Here is a 21,785-nt window from a genome sequence, read left to right on the forward strand (position 1 = left end):
AGTCGCTAGGTGTTTGCTAGGCCTTTGCTAGGGTGTTTTGGTTAGTCGCTAGGTGTTTGCTAGGCCTTTGCTAGGGTGTTCTGAGTGGTCACTAAGTCGTTGCTAGTCAGTTGCTAGGGTGTTCTGGTTGGTCGCTAGGAGTTTGCTAGGCCTTTGCTAGGGTGTTCTGAGTGGTCACTAAATTGTTGCTAGTCAGTTGCTAGGGTGTTCTAGGTGGTGCTAGGGCATTGCGAGGTGGTTGCTAGGGTGTTCTGGGTTGTCGCTATGGCGTTGCTAGATGGTTGCTAAGCGGTTGTTAGGGTGTTCTGGGTGGTTGCTAGGGCGTTGCGAGGTGGTTGCTAGGCAATTTCTAGGGTGTTCTGGGTGTTCGCTAGAGCGTTGCTAGGTGGTTGTAAGGGTGTGCTGGGTGGTCGCTAGAGCACTGTTAAGTGGTTGCTAGGGGATTGCTAGAGTGTTCTGGGTGGTTGCTAGGGTGTTGCTAGGTGGTTGCTAGGCAGCTGCAAGGCTGCAACTCCCATTTCAAAACGATGTTCTGGTGCCAAAATATGGGAGTTAATATATGGTTGCTAGGGTGCTCCAGGTGGTTACTAGGCATTTTGCAGGGAGATTAATTAAAGGCTTCTTGCTAGCCTAAGTCACAAGAGCCACATCCCATGTCTTTACCATGTTGTAGTGCTGATAAATGGCTGGGGCATATTGCTATACGGTTCCTAGGGTGCACTGAATGGTTGCTAGGGTGTGGCTAGGTAACTGGTAGGGTGTTACAGAAAGGCTGCTGGCCCGAGTCAAAAGAACCCACTTTCATGTCTCTACTATATTCTGCTGCTGAGATATAAGTGTAGCTATATGGTTGCTAGTGTTTTCCATCTCATTGCTAGGGCTTGGCTAGGCACTTGGTAGCATGTTACGGAAAGGCTGCTGACCCGAATCAAAAGAACCCACTTCCACGTCTCTACGATATTCTGCTGCTGAGATATGAGTGTTGCTATACTGTTGCTAGGGTGCTATACTGTTACTTTTATGCTATCTTTATGTCCTTTTTGGACCTTCTGAGTTCTGGTTACCATTCCCTTGCATTATATGGACTTACAGAGCTGAGATATTCTAAAAAATCTTCTTTTATGTTCTGCAGAAGAAAGAAAGTCATACACATCTGGGATGGCATGAGGGTGAGTAGATAATGAGGGAATTTTCATTTTTTAGTGTACTGTTCCTTTAAGAGTAAATGCTCTAAAAGTCAGTAAATCCTTGATTTTATCACACTTACACATATTAACAAGTATAATGTTTACATCTTGTGGCTAAACTTGTTGCTAAACTGTTTGTATTTTAACGTTTAAAGACTGGCCCCATTCACTTCCATTGTCAGTTTCTTACCGTAGCCACGATTTTTGCTTCTTTTTTTTTTTTTATAAACAAGGGACGAGTAAAAAAAAAAACCTGCGGTGATTCATATTAATCCAAAAATGATGTTGATTGAGAATTACTTGCATTGAACCTGGAATATTCTTTTAAAATAAAATAGTGAAAGCAAAAAGGTGATTTAAATTTGTGAAAAAATGATGACAGTTACAGGACCTTAAATATACTTATGCTGCCTTCATGTGCTATCGAAATTATCCTACTTCCCACTTCTGAAGTGGTAATTACGAGTATGTCGCATTCACAAGCTTTGTTGTCAAAAAGAACAGGAAACATGGATGACACCAGGTTCATTCATACATATTTCTTGAGGAACTTTTATTTTGACACCATAATACATATCACTCAGTTAGCTTGCAGACGATAATGGAATTTTGGTCAAATACAAGCTATTTTCATGGTGTAAAAATGTACGACATGCATAGAATGGTTGCAGATATACATAAATTAATATGACCAAAACGGCAAGCACAAACAATTAGCTGTATTTAGAAAAATGAAGAAAACCTGCCATTCACTACAGAAACTGTACTCTCCTCTGCCATGTTGAAAGTTTAGGACTCCTCCCATTTCGGAAACTCAGGTATCAAAATTATCTCAGAGTTTCCCAGTCGTAATTACGACTTGAGGGGTCATTCATGTGCAACTTCCGAGTGGGAAACTCGTATTTACGATAATTCCGATAGCATGTGAAGGCAGCATTACTCTTATACATTTCACATCAATTGTAACCTAAAATGTTGATGCTGATTAAACAAAAGTCCATGGAAATTTTTGAGTCAACGACCCCGGAACAGATTCTGTATGGGCCTGGTCATAGAACTGCAACAAATGCTTATTATCTTATCGCAACAGTGAAAACATTGTGTTACTCAGTAGTATTTGGCTGAATGTGGTGTACTACAGGTGATCGTAAATGTTACCAATGTTTCTAACACCTGTTTTTGCAATTTTATAGCCCCCTTATGTAAGTTTTGTGTGAAAGAGTAACAGTATTATGGTCTACAACAGCCTAATGAGACACTATAATAGTCCATGACAGCCAGAGTTGAGTCCTCTTTATATACAGCAGCAAAACAGACCAATGAATGTGGGTACGTATTGACACACTGCTTAGACGGCAACAAACACTTTCCAACTGCGTGGTAAATAAACATGTTAGAAACTTTGAAAGATTAAACTTGAGCACATGATGAGTACAAATGCTTCATTTTGGCCCCTCTGGGTTTGCATGGGCCCTGCTGTGTGAACGCTTTCATACACAATTTGCATGTGAATTTTTTTCCTGTCCGATTGGTCTAGCCAACTGTTTCCTCCCATGCAGTCAAAACATGCAAATGTGCCGTTATGTTAACCAGACTTCTTTTTCCTTACAGTCCGGCTCTGGGGCACAGACCCTCCAGGCCGCTTTTGGCACCCGCCCCTTGGGGATACATGGTCTGGACAGGGTGTTTTTGTATACTGACATCAAGAACAGGTCTGCTAAATGACAAGTCACTAACACTCTCTTTCTCTGTTTTCTGTCTTTCTCTCTGTCACCCACTCATCAGCTCTTTTGTCTGTTTCAGCCAATACAGAAAATTATTGTCTCCATATAGTATTGTCTCCATACCTAAGTCTTTACTGTGGCACTCACATCTCTCTGTCCTGCTCTCTCTCTCTCTCTCTCTCTCTCTGTCTCTCTCTGTCTAAATAATTACACTCATTGCTAATTGAGAGTTGTTGTTTCATACTTTCAATGTATGGAAAAAAAATGCAATGAAAGTGAATGGTGACTGAAGCTAACTGTCTGCTCATTTTGTGTTCAGTGGAAGAAAGAAAGTCATATTTGTTTGCACAAAATGAGGGAGAATAAATGATAACAGAATTCAATTTTTTTCGTAAACTATCCTTTTAAAGTCAAAATGAAGAGGCATTTGCAAACCAATTTAATTCTGCAATGTAACATATTTCTGAGTGAAATGAGAAACCAGTCTCATATAGAATGAATGTTACTATAACTTGCCTTTTGTCGTATTTATATGATGAAATTAACACGAGGTGCTAAAACAGCTGTGTGTTTTAATTACTTTCACACAAATCACAACTACAATGACTTTATTAACACTTATTTTATGCACAGTTACTCACACATTGTTATTAAAATTGAAACACTTTTCCTAAAATGCATCATTTGAAAAACAATATATTTAAACGCTTGTATTTACAGACTCCCCTACATTTACACACTTATTCCAATGTGATTAGCTTCCGTAGTAGCTGACATCATAGAGTGTTGACTTTGGACTCTGAAGTACACAGTTTGAGACCACTCAAGCATGAAAGCTGACAATTGAGATGAGAGTGTCAGAGAAGCACCACAAAATGACGTGGTCGCTTCAGAAACTGTGCTTTTAATTTTGCATTTCGTTCTTTGGATACTGTCGGTTTAGGTATTGGTTTAGGGTAAGGATGTCTGTTTTGTTCACCTTTGGGGGGGGGGGGGGGATGTTTTACTCATTGAAAACGGCATCTAATTTTACCTTAAAAACCTTGTCTGATTACGACACCATTTCACTCGCTTTTGGCACCCCCTTGATGGACATTTTACTAGGTAACTACAGCCAAGCGTGTAATTTCGTTTTGCCACGATCATGTAACGTTCATGAGAACAGGTTGAAAAATGGGATATTCAATGAGGGAAAAAATTTAGGGTGGGACTTATCCATTCTTATCCATTGGGAATAGATCTGAATGGTCTCTTTGAAAGGTGATTGGAGGGGAGTGGTTGGAAAATGAGAGTGCTTGATGACATCAGCCAGAAAGGTAAGTCATTTCAGGGGCAGAGAAACTTGTTTTAATGTAAAACCACACTGTAAAAGTGGTAACCTGCAATTCTTACATTGAGGAGCTATTTCTATCTGATCTAACCCTTAAAATTGGTTTTGTTGGTGTAACCTAATGTATTTATGTTGATTCAGTGATTTTAAAACTATATTTTCCTTGAATTAAACCAGTTAATTTAGATGTTAACACATCAGATTAATATTTTTTTTTCAATGCAGGAATGTGTATTAAGAAAAGTGAATAGTGTCAATTTTGATTTCATGTTGACCTTTAGCCTCACACTTTACAAACGTCTCGCTACATCAGTCAGTATTTGATGATATGCTGTCTTGTAAAACCATAACTGGCCTAATTCCAACAGCAAAATCCACAGTGCAACTCAATCAGACCCCTCCAGCGATATCCCACCTCTCCCACTCTGTTTGCTCTCACCAGAACACCGACATGCAAAATACTCTCTACAAGACTGTCATCAAATCTCTTCATTTAATACGATTGTGCATTTTTTATGACAAAAATATTACCGTATTATTTCAACCCCCAAGCAACCCCGGCACTTCTTTAACCATTTAAACTGTTGAATATCCCCCTGTGACATGAGGCCAGGTGTGTGATGTTTGCTCACCGGTGGCCATACACCACTCGGCTTTTATTTCACGGGTGTTTTCATTTAGCACAGGAAATTTCGTTACACTTCAAATTTAGAATGACCTGATGTGGCAGCAGAGGAAGATTAAGGGACCGGAGTACAGTTTCACAGAGAACCGCTGAGGAACCTTCTCCTGTGGTACAGATTTGAATTCAAACAGTATGGTGTACAGGCTGAGGAGAGGAGGAGGGTGCTGAAGGTTAAAGCAAGCACAAACTTGTGCTGCAATTCAAATCCAACCTCTCCCTGTCCTCCGCAAGCCTCCGGCAGCAGAGGCTCAAGGTAGGATCAACACAGGGCCTGGGGCAAGGAATAAGACACATACAGACAATGCGAAGGATGCCATAAACCTCTCATAATGAACAGACAAAGAGGCTCCACAATAGCAACCTTCAAACACTGCCAGTCATCACATCTTCTCAAACATAAACTCACAGAGAGCCAGAAAACTTCAGGCTGACTTTTACATTGGGAGTAAGATGTGGAAGGGTTTTTTTTTTTTTTGTAACTGAGGGTTGTGACAAAACTGCACGCTGAACCATAGCAAAGTGTACTGACCGACAATATTTTTCCAACACCACATCTTTCTCTCAAAGTGAATTTTATAAATGCACATACTGATACATTTGAACATTTCTTGTTAGTATAATATATATATATATATATATATATATATATATATATATATATTATTATTATTATTATTATTATTATTATTATTATTATATAAATATAAATATTTATATAAAATATGTATTTTTACCACTCAGTATACACATAACAAAAGCACCAGTTATGGAAGGAATGGTTACATTGGCAACTTGAAATATTTTTTCCAAAACTGTCAAAACGGCTTTATTGGCTACATGACAATATTGTATATTTTACAGATAATAATATTTAAAATGTTTACAATAAAATCAACATAAGCCAAGCTATAAATTGAATCTCAAACTATAAGTAACCTCCATCCTAAAATTGTAATGCAACAAAATTTAATTAAACTTTCAAATTGTTCACCCTGTATGAAGTTGCTCATGTCCATAAATATGAATATACTCTTATAAAACTTACTTGCTGTACTTCCCTTGTGCAAATAGGCATGTATTTGTGAACCATGAAAGTAACAAATGAAAGCGCGTGTAATTTTTCAAACTTCGTGTCAATGGATTAAAATCTTTAGCTTATAGGCTTTTAGAGGTGAGTTTGCCAAGTCAGCACAAACCGCTGAAACCCTCAATATCTCGACGGTTAATCAGTCTGACTGGCCTGCATTATGACGTCATACTCCGATTCATTGCTTTCTTGTTACAATGTTACAAACGTGTTTTTCAGTGCAAAAGATTTAAGCACGCCTGCACACTCTGAGTTAACCATGCTTTTATTTAAAGAGAAACAATGGGCTGGGACCCCTCTGACGCGAATGCTCTTGTTCTCTCTTCGGGACGGGGCTATACATAGAAGTGCAGATAAGTATTCAGAGTCAAGCGAAACAGCGAAGTTCCTGCGTATCTGTATGTTGATGAATGAAGTAAAACAGGTTCAACGCTATGAAGTGACTCTCGCGGACTGCTTTATGGAAACAACGCTGAACATTTCTGTCACAGCGCTAACGGGGTACAACACACATACACACGTCCACACATGCACAAACACAAACGCATGCAAAGTAAAAACTCCGCGCTGTAACAGAGCGACCGTGTTTGACAGCTTCGTGCGCGCGAACCCATAACAAACAACTGATTGCGCGTAAACTTTTGCAACAGTTATCCGACAACTACATTCAGTGCTTAGGAACGTTATCAAAAAGTTAACAGCTTTAATACAACACAGACACTTGAGATTTAAACCGGGGTATTCACAGCAAATAAAATGCGAAAACCTGTAACATGCTAACACCGCAAGAAACACAAAATAATAATTGGTGATGAGTGTGTTCTTTCTGAATGAAAATGGAACAACTTAAATAGACCCCATCTGAAAGACTATGTAAAAGTACTTGAAGTCTATTGATATGTGTCCCAAAGCAACTTGTCACTTCTTCAGACTCAGAGAATGGCCATTTCAACGGCACCGACTGAGTAAACGGCGAGCAAGTGCACGCGGATGCGCAAGAACTGATGTATCGGTATGAAAATCAACTGAAATAACTCACCGCAGAAGTCTGGAGAAGATGCAGCACACTTTCTGAAGGAACCACGTTGGACTGAGGAAAGATTACAATACGATCTATTTAGAGAAGCATTACATCACCCTTTGGTGACGTCACGTGGGATTCCTGAACTTCTAAATCATTGCGGTCCCTGTGGAGGCGGGGCTTGCGGGGCGGGGTAAGAGCCAGTGGGTGTGGCGGCCGGACGGCAACACCAACGTCTCTCAATGCAAGTTGTTATTGTTGTTCACCGCAGTGAGTAAAAATTTAATAAAAGTGTATATGTTCATGACATATAGAAATTCACAAACCATTTCATAATAAAAAAAAGTTGTGACTCCTTGTGATTACACTTGGAACTGGGCGATTTTTTTATTTTTTTTTCCTGTGGTCAGTTTGACAATTATACAAATAAATATAGTTTAGATAGGCTATTATAATGCTAACACCCTATAATTACTTAAATTATACTTAATTAATTAATTAATTAATTAATTAATTTAATTAACCCTAAAAATGGCAAGCATATAAAGGTACCTCTAAAATTAATTAATTGCTATTTTCCAACACATTAGGACCCACATAAGAAACTTCCATGTTTTTATTTTATTTTTATTATTTTTTCTGAAACATTGCTTTTTTCCCCCCCAATTTTATAGCTTGTAGAAATCCTAAAATGAACATTGAAAAGATAGGAGACTTTACCTCGAGGTCAGTTGCCTCCTCAAAAAAATGCTGCCTTTTTACTTTTAGATAAAGATTATGAGTTAATGGCAGACTTTATATACAAAGTCACATGTCCTCAGTATTTGCAGGGACCCCTTTTCAATATTTTTCACAATAATTTGCTCCTCTCCCCAGCCTCTTAAATGTTTGTATCCCCCAGGATACAAAAACCTTTTTAGGGTTAAAAGATAATTAGCTAATGTGCATTCAAATAAAATGTTTCAAATTCAAATGTGAACGTGCACAAACTACTGATCTGTCCAACATAGTATAGATGTTTGTTGATGACTCATTAATTAGGGGTTGACATTAATTGTCAACCCCTAATTAATTTTTAGGGGTTGACAAATTATTTGATTTACATCTCTTGAACTGTCTATTGACAGGAGAGAAGATGCACACAGATGAAGGCACAAAACATGTCAGCTCAGTTATCCATGTCTGTTAATTGTGCACAGCTTGCCAGAGCCTCTGTGCGTACTAAATAATGAAAGTGTCAGGGGTAAATAAATTATTGGCTGGATTATGTCTGCCTGCAAGTGTTGAATTTAGAAGATGGTGTTACAGAATCAAGGCTCTGACTCCTTTGTCCGCAGATAATTGCAGGCAGACGTAATGTGATGCACGTGGCATCGAAGGACAAACCAACCAAAATGTTTAGTTCTGTTCCTCTTGATGAAATACTTTCTGTTAAATCCATATGCAAACAGATTCTGGAGATGAGGACTTAATTTTTTGGTTTCTTTCAAAACTTTCTGTATGTGTATATTATTAAAGAATGCAGGATGTGTACTGTCATAAATAGCACATGGCCGATTTACTATGCATAGTAAGCTATATTGTAAATTGCTAAAATATCAAATGTGTTTCATGTTGCCAAAGACAATATATATAATAATTACACGTGGAAAATGATCCATACATTTAAAAAAAAAAAAAAAAGTATGTTTCATTGTTAGCAACACTTAACACATGAATTTATCTTTGGGAAAATGGAAATTGAAATAATGAGAAAGCGTGAAACAAACAGAAGCTGTGCCCAAAGACATCATTACTGTTGTAATCATTATTACTGAGAAATGAGCTCAAATCCTCTGTGTGCAACATTCTGAAAACACAGCGATGGAGCATTTAAAACTGTTCTAGAACTATTAATCTCATATACTGTCATTTTATGAGTATATTTTTCCTGCAAGAGACAGAAGCACGAAAAGTGGTCATGAGGTTCATCATAGCTGTTAAACTGACACGTCAGCCATAATAAGGTAAGAATAAAAAGAGTCTCATGCAGCAGAAAGTAGACAGAGTCACAACCCTTGAAACTTTAGTGAATGTGCTGGTGGCGGCAGTGTGATTTCTGAGGCTGATGGTGCACTGGAGGAGTCTGGGATTGCTTCAGCGATTAATGGCTGTCTGCTCCACTGAAAGGGGCTGTTTACAATGAGCCACCCGTGCTAAGAGCTCTGTCACGGGAAGAATAACACGAGCCTCAACTGCCACTATAACTCAGACACTTTGCTTGCCTGTGTCTTTTAACCTGGGTCTTAATCAAAGCTTTATGACAGTTTTTGTTCCTTTATGGTCTATATATTTCTCCCAGAGATCCAGACATCATCCTGAGGGAGAGCCGTGCAGTAAGTGACATAAGTGCACAGTCTGTGCTGGGTCACTGACTCCACACTTTAAAGGATTTTATCTCTAATGCAAGGTAGGTTGATCTATCTCTAAATGTCTTGCAGGTGTCACTCTATTGTCAGGTGTAATTGGTCTTAATTAACACCCCCCCCCCCCACCCCCCACTGAAGAAGCACCATCCCAAGAACAGCAATTTAAGATCGTGGCAGCTGAAACCAAAGATTTTAAGAAGAATATCTCAGCTTTGTAGGTCCACACAATGCAACTTAATGGTGACCAAAACTTTGAAGCTCCAAACAACAGGCAGTATAAAAGTAATCCATTTGACTCCAGTTGTTTAATCCATTACTTCTGAAGCGATGCAATTGATTTTGGGTGAGAAAAGACCAAAATATAACTCCTTTTTCACTGTACATGAAAATACTTGCCATTGCTGTCTCTATGCATCATTCTAACTCTATCTAGGCATGATCATGATTTTAAGCTTGATTACATTTCCTAATGCTTTATGCCCTTGAGTGCTAGAAATCGGGATTTGGCAAAACAGCTGATGCCAAGATTTATAGTTAAAAAGGAGTTACATTTTGGTCTGTTCTCTTTCAAAACCTATTGGATCACTTCGGAAGACATGGATTTAACCACTGGAGTCGTATGGATTACTTTTATGCTGCTTTGATGTGCTTTTTGGAGCTTCAAAGTTTTGATCACCATTCACTTGCATTGTATGGATCTACAGAGATGAGATATTCTACTGAAAATCTGTGTTTGTGTTCTGCTGAAGAACGAAAGTCATACACATCTGGGGTGGCATGAGGGTGAATAAATGATAAGAAAAATTTATTTTTTGGGTGAACTAAACCTTTAAGTCTTCTAAACGGATCCACTTATTTATATTTAATCAAATAGCACACAAGCTAGCCATAAAAGTTATAACACGGGAGATCTAAAATAAAATAACAATATCCCATCAGCTGAAAGGCAAAATATGTAAGTGACATAATGGAGGCCTTGTTGGGCTAAGAATAAGTAACTTATGGGACAAATTATTATTCTGTTTATATTTACAGAATATAAGTAGTTTATTCAATAATTAGTGAGTAAATCAAATTCATTCAGATGCAGCAGAACGGTGTGTGTGTGTGTGTGTGTGTGTGTGTGTGTGTGGCTGACCATAACATGTAACCAGATGTATAGTTGTATCTGCTTTTGGCAGATTCTTGAATCCAGTGTCATGCCACAATTCATAATGGATTTCACATGCACTCTAAAGCAACTAAAAGTTCTAAAATGCACACTGTAACAGGTTCAAAGAATGAGGAAGTGGGAGACGAGGATTCCAACACTGGACACACTCTTTATTTTTAACAAAACAGATCGCTTAGTAGCGATAATAAAAATATCCGGAATAATATCCGCTTTCCAACAAAACAAAGAGCAACCAAAAACTCTGCTTTTCAGCAGACACTTTGATAGGCTGGATTTCTCTCTCTCACTCTCTGAGGACTGGCCCTTTTATTTCCCCCATCTCTCACTGTGAAACCCAGAAACAAGCAATTACCAGCAATTCATCTCAGGTGAGAACCCTTACCGCTTACTCTCTTTCCAGATGAACGCTCGCCCATGCCCTCGCCTCCATATACCCCCACTGCCCGATTTAGGCCGGGGGACCGTCTGGACTGCCAACTAATAGCCAGCCCCAGGAACTGTCTCACCTCCTTTTTGGTTTTGGGTCTTGAGCAGGTCGCAATCGCCCTGGTTTTATCAATTTGGGGCTGCACCTGCCCATGACCCAAGTGGTACCCCAGATACCGTACCTCCACCTGCCCAATTGTGCACTTCTTCGGGTTTGCCATGAGCCCTGCTCATCGTAGTGTCTTCAGAACGGCCCCAGATGCTGCGCGGCATATGCAGCATGCGGTCTGAGGACCCTGTCCATAAGACACTGAAACATAGCCAGTGCCCCAAACAAACCAAACAGAAGGATCACAAATTGGTGTAAACCAAACGGTGTGGAGAAGGCTGTTTTTTCATGGAACATCGGCATTAAGGGGATCTGCCAATATCCCTTTGTTACATCCAGTGTTGAATAAAAGTGAGCCGTGCCCAACCAATCGAGCAGTTCGTCAATACGAGGCATTGGATAGGCATCAGATTTTGACACCGCATTGACTTTTCTATAATCCACACAGAACCAGACCATGCCATCGCTCTTGGTCACCAGAACCACCGGGCTGGCCCACTCACCATGGGATACTCTATTACCCCCATATCGAGCATGGCCTTTAATTCTTCCCGTACTACTAGTTTCTTGTGTTCGGATAGGCAGCAGGGACGACTACATACCACTACCCCGGGGGTTTTCTCGATGTGGTGTTCTATGGGATTAGTGCGGCTGGGAAGAGGTGAGAACACGTCTGAAAAATCCTTTTGCAACCTGGCAAACTCTGTGACAGCGAGAGGTGGTCTCCACAAGGGACCGGGGTGACCTGATTGACATTTAGAATCATCTCCGGTCCGAGCTCCTCTCTCTCCGGAACTACCGACGCCAAGGAAACGGGGACCGCCACTAACCATGGTTTTAGTAGGTTGAGGTGGTAATTCTGACATGCCCCACCCCTATGCTTACACACTACCTCAAAGTCGACTTCCCCAACTCACTGTGTGACCTCAAAGGGCCCTTGCCACTTCGTGAGAAATTTCGAGCTCGATGTGGGCAGCAATACAAGTACTTTATCTCCCTGTGCAAACACCCGTAGCCGAGCTCCCCTGTTATACAACCGGGACTGACGTTCTTGCGCCTGTAGCAAATTCTCCTGTGATTGTCGCCCCAGAGTGTGGAGTTTTGCTCTCAGGTCAAGAACGTTTTGGATGTCATTTTTGCTCTGTGAGGGTCCCTCCTCCCAATTTTCCTTCAAGATGTCTAACATGCCACAGGGCCTACGCCCATATAACAATTCAAACGGGGAGCCACTTATCCCAGTTCCGAGCATCTTCATGCATGAACTTACAAATCAAATTCTTTAAGGTCTTATTAAATCGTTCAACCAAGCCATCCATTTGTGGATGGTACACACTTGTCCAAATTGATTTAATACCCAATAATTAGTACAGCTCACATAGTGTACGTGACATAAAAGCAGTGCCCTGATCAGTGAGGATTTCTTTCGGAATCCCCACTCAGGATATAATTCTGAAGAGTGCCTCCACAACACTACGTGCTGAGATGTTGCGCAGAGGTACTGCTTCTGGATATCACGCTGCATAATCCACCAGGACTTAAAGCGATGCCCACATGCGGTCCGTTCTAAGGGCCCAATGAGGTCCATGCCAATTCGTTCGAAGGGGACCTCAATCAATGGGTGGAGGTGCAATGGTGCATTTGGAGCGGCCAGCGGATTCACCAGTTGACATACACGGCATGCTGCACACCACCGGCGAACATCCCCGTGAATGCCCGGCCAACAGAAATGGGCCATGAGATGGCTTAGTGCTTTCCCCTGTCCCAAGTGACCTGCCATAAGATTATAATGAGCCGCCTAGAATAACATTTCCCGACAGCTCTTTGGTACAACAACTGGGTTGTATTTTTGTTTGTCCGAGCGTCCTGTCACACTATACAACTGATCTTTTACCACTGAAAAATATGGATATGCGAGTGCGATGCCCGGCTGAAGACGTTGACCATCAATCACTATCACTTGGTCAAATGTTTGGTTCAGGGTTTTGTCTCGCGACTGCTCTAAAGGGAAATCCTCTATCGGGAATTCCCTTAGGGTAGGGGATGACACCTCCCTTTCCCCAGTGTCAGCCTGATGCGGAGCAGACACAGACGGCCACGCATCCCCAGCCAGCGCTTCGCCATCTCACACGATTCACTTTCTTACAGGACCCATCCACACACAACCCCTTCAATAATAATTGAAAAGCCGGCCAATTAGTTCCCAAAATTAGTGGATGGGTGAAGCAAGGACTAACTACCGCCTCAACATTATGCTTTTGTCCCCAGAGCATTATCGTCACAGTCACTACGGGATAATCCTGAATATCCCTGTGAACACACCTAATCTTCACCCAATTATTTGCATCCAATGCCCATTTTGAACTAAGCAATGATGAATGGAGGTTTGATTAGAATCTGAATCCACCAAGGCTTGGTATATAACCCCCTTGACACTCACCGGTATCTGGTATGTCCCTGCTTGATCAGGGGCGGTCTGTGGAGTGTTGGGGACCCAGATCAAGGCCTCCACCTCCATTACTAGGCACAGATCTCGGACATGACCCGGCTCCCCACAACTCCAGCAGACCGACCCAAGCCTCCCACCCACACCTGTGGCAGCGGGTTCCCTCACCTGGGATGAAAAGAGGGGAGATACGGGGTTTGGAACAGGGTGGAAGGGAGGAGGAGGGGGGGTGGCGGAGAGAGCTGGGGATGAGACAATGGGGGGGAAGTGCGTGGTGCACTCCGGCCCCCGGATATGCCACCAGATGGTCTTCCGCCTGCTGGACTGCTCTGTCTAGTGATGCCGGTCACTGGCACTGGACCCACTTGGCCATCCCCTTCAGTAACCAGGAGACAAACTGCTCCAGCACCACCAAGTTGATCACCTTGTCGGCATCGCTGTTCTCCCTAGCCAGCACCCCTCGCCAACAGACGTCATGGAACTGCTGTAAAAAGGCAAACGGGTGGCCGAACTCACTCAGCGTCAAGGAGCGGAAGCGCTGGCAATGTTCTTCTGGGCTGCGGCCAACCTGTTGCAAGATGGACTTCTTCAACAACTCGTAGTCCAGGAGGTCGGCAACCGGAAGTTGTTGTGCCACAATCTGGGCTTCCCCGGACAGCAGCGACAGCAGATGTACCGACCATTGCTCCTGCAGCCATTTCAGGGCTTTGGCCATGTGCTCAAGGAGCTCGAGGTAGGCTTCCATATTATCTTGAGGGCCCATCTTTGTGAGCAACACGTGAGCACTCACTGCTGCCGGAGAAATGGTGGCGGCCACCCCCTCCTGGGGTACTAGACTCTGCAGCACCTGCCTTTCATCCTCCTGGGCCCGAAGGAGTGCCTCAAAACGCTGCTGCTGCAACATATGTAGGTCCAGGAGGGCCTAGTGTTGGGCCTGGTGGATGCTTGCCAGGGACCTGAAGACAATTTCCAGCAGCAACGACTCCATGGCAGCATATCCTCTTCCTCGTTTTCCTGGGTTTCGGAACCAGTGTAACAGGTTCAAGGAATGAGGAAGTGGGAGACGGCGATTCCAACACTGGACACACTCTTTATTTATTTATTTATTTTTGTTATTAACAATTATTATTGATTCCATATAACAAATAAAAAAACATAACAGAATATTTGGAATCAAATGATATACATTTACAGGCCCTCCCCCCGAACATTAACCCCCCCCCACCCAACACAAACAGGCACCCCAGTGGTAAAATGCCAATTGACAATGACACACAAACAGACAATAAAACAAAAAACAAAAAGGTTGCAACACACACATCCACTGCCCCTCCCCGAGAGCCTTCTAAAAAGGCTAAATAGCTGCCCCATTTCTTTTTCTTTTTATCCCCTATTTCCTCCCAATTTGGAATGCCCAATTCCCACTACTTAGTAGGTCCTCGTGGTGGTGCGGTTTCTCCCCTCAATCTGGGTGGCAGAGGACAAGTCTCAGTTGCCTCCACTTCTGAGACCGTCAATCTGCGCATCTTATCACATGGCTCATTCATGACACCGTGGAGACTACATGTGTGGAGGCTCATGCTACTCTCCGCGATCCATGCTCAATTTACCATACGCCCCATTGAGAGCAAGAACCACTAATCACAGCCATGAGGAGTTTACCCCATGTGACTCTACCCTCCCCTAGCAACCGGGCCAATTTGGTTGCTTAGGAGACCTGGCTGGAGTCACTCAGCACATCCTGGATTCGAATTCGCGACTCCAGGGGTGGTGGTCAGCGTCAATACTCGCTGAGCTACCCAGGCCACCCAGCTGCCCCAATTCTTGATGAACAAATCTATGTTGCCTAGCCTTCTATATGACAACTCTTCAAATGCAGCTACCCTGCCTATCTCCGCGTACCACACACGAAACAAGGGTGCTCCAGCCAGCTTCAATCACCTAAGGATGACCTGTCTGCCTATCATAACACCGGCCAGGACCCAGTTCTTCATGCATTTATCCCCTACATTAATGACTGCCCCATCGCCTAAAATACAGAGTCTGGGACAAAATTAAATTTGAGTAGCCAATACGTCACACATAAAACTCTGAACCCTCAACCAAAATTCTTGGATCTTAACACACCACCAAAAAACATGGGTTGTATCCCCATCTTCTGATTGACATCGCCAGCAGGTGGGTGTGTCTTAAAGACCCAGTCTATATAATCTAGAGGGGGTCCAATAAAATCTATGTAAAATCTTAAATTGCATAAGGTGCACCCTTGCATCTCTAGATGTAGACTTGATGTTTTTTAGAATCCTAGCCCACACTCCCTCCTCCAATTCCAAGTTTAAATCTTTCTCCCATTATCTCGAGAGAAGTTGAAGCTCTGTCCCCCAGACCCTGAATTAGCCGGGAGTAATACACTGATGCCTCATGGCCTTTTCCAAAAGCAGTAATCACCACTTCCAGAGTATCTGCCGCTTTAGGGGGGTGTATGCTACTCCCAAAAATACTACAAAGCAGGTGGCGCAGTTGTAAATACCTGAAGAATTGAGACCTGGGGATCCCAAAATGTTGAACCATATTTTCAAAGAATCTCAACACTCCACTCTCATATAGGTCACCGAGCGTATTAACCTCCCTCACAATCCACTCTGTCCAGCAGAAAGGGGACTTATTAATAAATAACTTTGGGTTCAGCCATATGCTCGAAGCAACATTTAAATAAATGTCAGAATTAAACACTCTGGACACTTTTCTCCATACCGAGTGCAAATGCGAGATAACAGGGTGTAACTTAACTTCTCTGGTTAGTTTGATAGAAAGGCTTTGCAATGGTGAAATAGGGACAAGAACTTCCTGTTCAATACAAAACCAGGGAGGGGCTCTCTCAGGTGGAAGTGACCAATGAGCCAAATGTCTGAGACCGAATGCATAATAATAAAACAAAATCCTGTCAATCGGCCTATGCAATTTACTGAAATGTAATCTGGGACGTTTACCATTCCAAATGAAGGACTTCGCTATGCTATCAAATTGCTTGAAATAAGAGAGGGGGACATCTATAGGGAGAGATTGTAGCAGGTAGTTGAATTTTGAAATACAATTCATTTTAATAACATTAACCTTCCCAATCATAGATAAATGTATTGAAGCCCAACTGCCCACATCGCTCGAAAACCTTTTTAATAAAGGGTAAAAATTAACTCCAACTAAATCACACAAATTTGCTGGGAATAAAATACCCAAATACTTAATGCCCTGTTTGGGCCACTGGAAGGCCCCCGGCTGAAAAGCTGTTACCGGGCAGTATGCTGTTAGAGCCAAAGCTTCGGATTTAGACCAGTTAACTCTGTATCCTGAGATCTTTGAAAAGGAATTAATAATTCTGTGGAGGCAAGGCATAGATCTAGTATGGTCGGAGAAGAATAATAAAATATAATCTGCGTAAAGCAAAGTTTATGCACCACACCTCCCGCCATCACCCCTGGAAAATCATCCTCCTTTCTTATCACGGCTTCTAATGGTTCCAGGGCAAGACAGAACAGTAATGGGGAAAGGGGGCAACTCTGCCAGGTGCCCCTATCCAAAGTAAAATAATCTGAAATTAATCCATTTGTTTGTACCACCGCTACCGGGAGTCTATAAAGTAATTTAATCCACCCAATAAAAGTATTCCCGAACCCATACATTTCCAAAATCTTAAAAAGATAATCCCATTCTACCATATCCAATGCTTTTTCGGCATCAAGCGAGATGGCAGAGACTGTTTATTTGGCACTGCCCACATGACATTAATGAAATGCCTAATGTTATCAGAAGAGTTACGGCCCTGAATAAACCCCACCTGATCTATATGTATAAGAGATGTCATAACTTTACTCAATCGGTTAGCCAAAAAATTTTGACAATATTTTAATGTCTAGCTGGATCATGGAAATTGGGCGATAACTCTTACTCTTGCTTGGATCTTTGTCCTTTTTAAGTCTCAGACTGGTCTGGGCTTGTGTCATGGTTGGCATCAGCTTTCCATTCTTTAATGATTCCATATAAACTTCTACCAAAAGTGGAGCCAGTTCTGTAGCATAAGATCTAAAAAATTCAGCAGCAAAGCCGTCTGGCCCCAGAGCCTTGCCTGTAGGCAAGGCCTTAATTAGCTCTTCAAGCTCCTCAAAGCTTATCTCAGAATCAAGAGAATTTTTTTGCTCAGCCGACAGTTCTAATGGTTTCACAAAGTTTCTAATATCCTCTTCAGTAGACGAAGATGTGGAACTATAAAGATCAAGATAAAATTCTTTAAAAGTATTATTAATATCAGTGGCCAAGGTTAATATTTCACCACCAGCAGATTTCACTGAGGGAATGGTAGAAAAAGACTCTCTCTGTTTTATATATCTAGCCAGAAGCTTCCCTGCCTTGTCCCCTGACTCAAAGTATGACTGTCGTGCCCTGAATAGCCAAAACTCCACCTTCCGCAACAAAATAGTATTATATCTGTATTTCAATCGGATCAATTCTCTGAGGCGATTAGATGACATTCGGTGTTTCAGCTCTGCCTCGGCACTTTTAATATTCCCTTCCAATTCCACGAGTTCTTGTGCTTTGGATGTTTTGGTGAATGCGGCATACTGTATGATCCGGCCCCTAAGAACCACCTTAAGTGCCTCCAAGCCATGCCCACAGAGGATACTGAGGACCAGTTGGTCTCCATGTAGACATTGATTTCATCCTTTAGCATTTGTTGGAATTCAAGATTTAGCAAAAGGGATACATTAAAGCGCCAACTATATGATTTCCTTTTCTTCATATGTGGCAACACCTCTAAACACACCAGGACATGATCTGAGACTAAAATGTTTCCAATTGAGCAATCAACAACAGATGGAATGAGGGACTTAGATATTAAAAAAAATCTATTCTGGGGTAAATCTTATGGACTGATGAAAAAAATGTATAGTCCCTCCGAGATGGATTCAAAAGACCAAGATTTTTACACATCCTGTGAAGCGTCAATGTTGCCATAGGGGGCTTGCACACTTTTGCTTCACTATGATCAAGGACTGAATCCATCAAAAGATTAAAGTCTCCTCTCAATATTATATTATGAGGGGTGCCAGCGGCTTGCAGCATCCCTTCAAGATCTATAAAAAAGCCCTGATCATCAACATTAGGTGCATAAATATTAGCCAAAATAAGACTTTGCCCCTGAATTTCAGCTAAAACAATAATGACTCTTCCTAATTTATCTTTAATCTGTTTGAGACATTTGAATTGTAGATGTTTACTTATCAGCGTAATGACTCCCCTGCTCTTACTCAAGCCAGCACTAAAGAAAGCATGCCCACCCCATATCCTCCAATAATTTTCAGCTTCCTGCCGAGAAAGATGTGGTTCTTGAAGAAACACTATATCATATTTCTTATGCTTAAGAAGAGAAATAACCTTCCTTCTTTTTATGGGGTGCCTCAATCCATTCACATTCCACATGGAGAGAGACAATCCACTCATATTAACTTTTGACATTTTGAGATATAAGAAGAAAGAGATTGTGTGTCAAAAACAAGATTATAAAGACCACATTCCAACATTAGTGCATCCATCAAACCCCGAACATCCCCTAAAACCAAACAAACAGAAAAAAGAAAAACGTGCGCATTAACCCCGCGCACGACAGCACCAACCGGCGTCCATCCCTCCAAACTCAACCAGTCCATGCACACCTACGAGAACCCCTGCGACAAATTTGCCATCGGTTTACTCAAATCCAGTGTTTCTATACACATTTTGTGAGACAGAATTTCATGGCAAAAGATAATCTATAAAACAAACTCCATCCAATAGGCGGAATAAACACAAAGAGCATGTAGATTCATCCATATAACTGTCCTGAAGGTGTGTTACTCTACAAAATAAACTCCAGCCTCTAGGCGGAACCAGCACAAGAAGAGCGCGCAGATTCCCCAAACAGTCAAGCGGATGTTCAGTGAGCCAGTCCATTCGGCTGCAACATGAGTGCAACAAATTACTTAATCACTCCAATGTCTTGCAAGAAATACTCCACAAAACAAACTCCAGCCAATAGGAGGAATATGTACAAAGAGCATGTAGATTCATCCACAAAGCTGTCCTGAAGGTGTGTCACTCTACAGAATAAACTCCAGCCGCTAGGCGCAACCAGCACAAAAAAAAAAACACAAAAAAAAGTGCACAGTTTCCAAAAAGAGTCAAGTGAATGTTCAGCGAGCTGGTCCACTTGGCTACAACGTAAGTACCACAAGATAACTTACTCACTCCATTGACTTTATGAAGGACATCGCTTGCTGTGGGCATGTGAATGTTTTACGGTCATCCTTAGAATCCATTCTCAATTTGGCCGGGAATATCAGTGCAAAAGCGACCTTCCGTTGATGTAAAAGTTTCTTGCATTCCTTGAATCGATCACGTTTCTCTCTTGTTGAATTCGCAAAGTCTGGGAACAAGAAAATGCTGTGGTTCTTCCAAGAAATCCTTCCTTTACTCTTTGCCTTGCGTAACACAAAATCTTTATCAGATGGTCTCAGAAATTTGGCCAGAATTGAACATGGCCTGTCACTCTCCACAGATCTCCAAGCCGGAACCCTGTGAGCTCGCTCGATTTCCAGCTTATGGCCTGCTATGTCGAGCAGATTCGGAAAGAGCCCGTCCAGGAATTTCACCATATTCTGTCCCTCTTCACCCTCAGGAATTCTGATGATTTGGACATTATTCCGCTGGCTTCGGTTTTCCATGTCCTCCAATTTCTCCCAGATACGCTCCAAATCCACCTTAGCGGATTAGCAGATATTTCCCTCTCCGATGACTCCAAATAATCAATCTGTTCCTCGACATCCCCCACTCTTGTAACCATCTCAGAGAACTTCATCTCCATGGCAGTGATCAATCGACGTATCACAGCAAGATCCTCCAAGTCAGCAACGACCTTCGTCAGCATTGCCGACATGCCCAGCATCTCTCGCCGCATCTACCGGACCAAATCGGCTCCCTGGCTCGCGGCCCTCTCGGGGGTGTCAGCTTGAGCACATAAGTGTATTTTAATGTCTCCAGAGCCCAAGGATTTTGAATTCTTTGACATATTGTCCTTCTAGAAATGTTATGGAACGGAGTGTATCGAATCTCATCGGTTTATATAATTAAAAGTGTTAAAACTAGCAAAGTGCGCAGAGCTCACCGTTCACACGTCCGATCCTAGCATGGTGTCACGTGACTCCCCACTCTTTCTTTCTTATTTTTTTTATCCCCTTTTTCTCCCCAATTTGGAATGCCCAATTCCCACTACTTAGTAGGTCCTCGTGGTGGCGCGGTTACTCAGCTCAATCCAGGTGGTGGAGGACAAGTCTCAGTTGCCTCCACTTCTGAGACAGTCAATCCGCACATCTTATCACGTGGCTCGCTGTGCATGACAATGCGGAGACTCACGGCATGTGGAGGCTCATGCTACTCTCCACGATCCTCGCACAACTTATCCACTGAGAGCAAGAACCACTAATCACGACCACGAGGAGGTTACCCCATGTGACTCTTCCCTCCCTAGCAACCAGGCCAATTTGGTTGCTTAGGAGACCTGGCTGGAGTCACTCAGCATGCCCTGGATTTGAACTCACGACTCCAGGGGTGGTAGTCAGTGTCAATACTAGCTGAGTTACCCAGGCCCCCACACTCTTTATTTTTAACAAAACAGATCACTTAGTAGCGATAATAAAAATAGCTGGAATAATATCCGCTTTCCAACAAAACAAAGGGCAACCAAAAACTCCGCTTTTTAGCAGACACTCTAACTGGTCAACACAAAAACAACTTTTTGGCCAGGCTCACTCTCTCACACACTCTGAGGACTGGCCCTTTTATTTCCCCCATCTCTCACTGCGAACACAGATACAAGCAATTACCAGCAATTCATCTCAGGTGAAAACCCTTACCGCTTTCTCTCTTTCCAGACGGACGCTCGACCATGCCCTCGCCTCCACACACATCTCAAAGAAAACCTTTTTTATGGCTGTTTGAATTGTTAATTCAGCTTTTTTCAAACCAAATTTTGCCCCAGGTTTGAAGAGTTTGAAGAAAATGTTTCAAGGAATGATCACTGAATATACAGCAAGGAAGTAGTTGGCTGTTTGATCTTACTGAATGTCCCAACTTCACTCAGTTGAGTCATCTTCATGTCTTG

At 42.2% G+C, this 21,785-nt stretch overlaps 1 protein-coding gene across 1 annotated transcript in view; it reads right to left on the bottom strand.

The window, feature by feature from the left end:
* The window catches only part of LOC127452982 (cyclic AMP-responsive element-binding protein 5-like), a 109,389-nt gene extending 102,290 nt beyond the window's left edge, over positions 1 to 7,099 (bottom strand). Inside the window, exon 1 of the mRNA XM_051718926.1 lies at positions 7,053 to 7,099. The gene's annotated coding sequence lies outside the window, so the exon portion shown is untranslated. The remainder of the gene's footprint in view (positions 1 to 7,052) is intronic.
* Positions 7,100 to 21,785: the final 14,686 nt, after the last annotated feature.

Source organism: Myxocyprinus asiaticus, chromosome 15 (assembly GCF_019703515.2).
Source record: "Myxocyprinus asiaticus isolate MX2 ecotype Aquarium Trade chromosome 15, UBuf_Myxa_2, whole genome shotgun sequence".
In the NCBI taxonomy this organism is placed as follows: Eukaryota; Metazoa; Chordata; class Actinopteri; order Cypriniformes; family Catostomidae; genus Myxocyprinus; species Myxocyprinus asiaticus.